This window comes from Octopus bimaculoides, chromosome 1 (assembly GCF_001194135.2).
Source record: "Octopus bimaculoides isolate UCB-OBI-ISO-001 chromosome 1, ASM119413v2, whole genome shotgun sequence".
NCBI classification, from domain to species: Eukaryota; Metazoa; Mollusca; class Cephalopoda; order Octopoda; family Octopodidae; genus Octopus; species Octopus bimaculoides.
Genome location: NC_068981.1, coordinates 46,790,167 through 46,792,689, shown reverse-complemented (window position 1 = coordinate 46,792,689; position 2,523 = coordinate 46,790,167). Strand labels below are relative to the sequence as shown.

The window sequence follows — 2,523 nt, the reverse complement described above, 5'->3', positions numbered from 1 at the left end:
TATATATACATATATATACATATATATATATATGTACATATATACATACATACATATATATACATATATATATATGTACATATATACATACATACATATATACATACATACATACATATATACATACATACATACATACGTACAACATAGTATATTTATTCGAAAAGAAAAGTGAAATGTCTCAATGTAAATATTATCAAATTTTCGGTAATTAATATAGCGTAATATATGAAATGTGCTACCAATTTATAATAATGATGTATTCATACTGTTTTGCTTTTACATGCAAAATTACGTGTCCGCATTTGCTTCATAATTCATTTAACTTCCCATTAGTATTTTATAAATCGTTTTAAACCAGTAGATATTTACGAAATGACAACAGAGTTTTTTTAAAGATGTCGTACATGAATCAGATTCAATGTCTCTTGTAAAACAAACTTCTATATGTAAGAGGAATACGATGATAGATTTGTTATTATGAATGATGAAATATGATATTTTAATGTTTTCTTGTGTCAATCCCTGTCATGCGATTGTAATTGTAAGTGTGTTCGAGGTCTATTATAAAAATATATAAATAAATACGAACGAATAAAAATAGTCTTTCTGCCATGATGCACATATTCACTTATACGCTAACCCATATACAAAATGTCTTCGATACTTAAAGAAGTATGCAAGAATGCGTTTTGAATCTACTAAATCCGATTGTCTTGTATTTTTTGGAACGTGATGGAATGGCCTCGAGCGTCTGTTTGTGTATGTTTGTCTGTCTGTCTGTTTCATTCTCTCACTCTCTTTCTCACTCTTTCTCCTTTTCACTCATTTTCTCCACCTCCACCCTCTTTTTCTTTCTTTCTTTCTCTCTCTCTCTCTCTCTCTCTATATATATATATATATATATATATATATATATATATATATATATACATACATATATGATCAAATTAAGCCACAGGATATCAAGAAGTAATACAGTATAACCGTTTCAAGCGCCTCCATTTAATTGAGCATTGCAATCAGTACATAATTTTAAATGCAGAGCTACCATCAGCTGCACAAATTAAAAGAATTTTAATAACTTGGAAATATTAATATAATTTTTCTCAAATAGGTTAACAGAGCAAGATGCAAGAAATCCATGTTGTCGTTGCTGTAGCTAAGAATAGCCCACATTTCCAAGAAAGGTGGGAAACCCACTGGGGTCATAACTTGTAAAGGATTGTGGTTCATTTCTAATTTATTTGTCTTATTATCAAATACTAAATCTAAGACTACAGAACCGTCTTTGTTTAAAATGAAGGCAAGAGTGAGTTGACAGCTCATGGCTAGATATAGTCATAAATATTGTCAAGACATTAGGAGTAGTAAATTGGGTTTAGAGGAACTGTCTATAAAAGGAGGTTGGGTATGGGGAAGTCCTCAAATCATGATATTAATTACAAGTTAATATAATTTAATATAATATATGATATAATGTGTGTGTGTGCACGTGTGTGTATGGGTATATGTGTGTGATTCACACGCTTACTGATTTCAACCAATGAGTGTTCTAGGAGTATAATCCCTCCAACAAAATTCCGGAAATTCTTCAGCTGCAGAATTACTTCAAACTAGTTGTCTTGCATCAGTTGTTTTGCATGTTTACTTAAGGTTTCATGTCATACAAACAAATTGGAAACATTATTGCGACGTGAGATTTTTAAATATGAACAAACATGTTTAATACATATACGCACGCATTTATGCACTTACATACATTTTGTTGGATTTATGTGTATATGTATATAGGTCTGTTTGTGCATTTTGTGCATTTGTATGTGTACATGTTGGTTAACATTAATAAGAAGTTTGCATAAAACATAAATCAATATATTAAAGTATGTGATACTTACATTATTATCTTAAATGTTGAATACCTGCATACCTGCAATTAAATAATAGAAATAAGATTATCGTAAATATAAATTACTTACTAAATATATATCGCATATGTAGAATAACGTTTCAACAAATCATCTTATCTGTACAAACAAAAGCAGCATGTCATTCCCGTGTGATATACACGGTACCCAGTTTACACTCCAATCTCACACTGTGATACTGAATATATTCTAGCTGATGTTTGTTATGCGTTAAATGTATAGATCAAAACTGAGTTGAAACATTTCACACCTTCAAACTCGCAGAGAAACGTCTAACTATTTATCTATCAGTGTGTGTGTGTGTGTGTGTGTGTGTGTGTGTAAAAAGTATTTTAACTAAGTTCATTTACTCCTAATCATGGCTTTGCGCTGATGCTATTTTGTTCTCGATCATATGCTGTTCAGCAGCGCAGCTCATTCACTAATACTCATTACTAATTATCTAAAGCTATGGCTTTGAATTTGCCCATGGTTAAATGTCTTTGGTATTTCTTAATCACTGCTTAGCGCTGTCAGTCACTCGACTGCAGCTATGCTTGGGTGCCACCATAAAGGTTTTACACGACCTAATCGCACCCAGTACTGATATATATAT

The 2,523-nt window shown here is 31.1% G+C and overlaps 1 long non-coding RNA gene across 1 annotated transcript in view; it reads right to left on the bottom strand.

The window, feature by feature from the left end:
- LOC106884018 (uncharacterized) overlaps positions 1-2,523 on the bottom strand; it is a 210,179-nt gene that overhangs the window by 50,751 nt on the left and 156,905 nt on the right. The window contains exon 4 of the long non-coding RNA XR_001411187.2: positions 1,899-1,930. This is a non-coding gene — a long non-coding RNA (uncharacterized LOC106884018). The remainder of the gene's footprint in view (positions 1-1,898; positions 1,931-2,523) is intronic.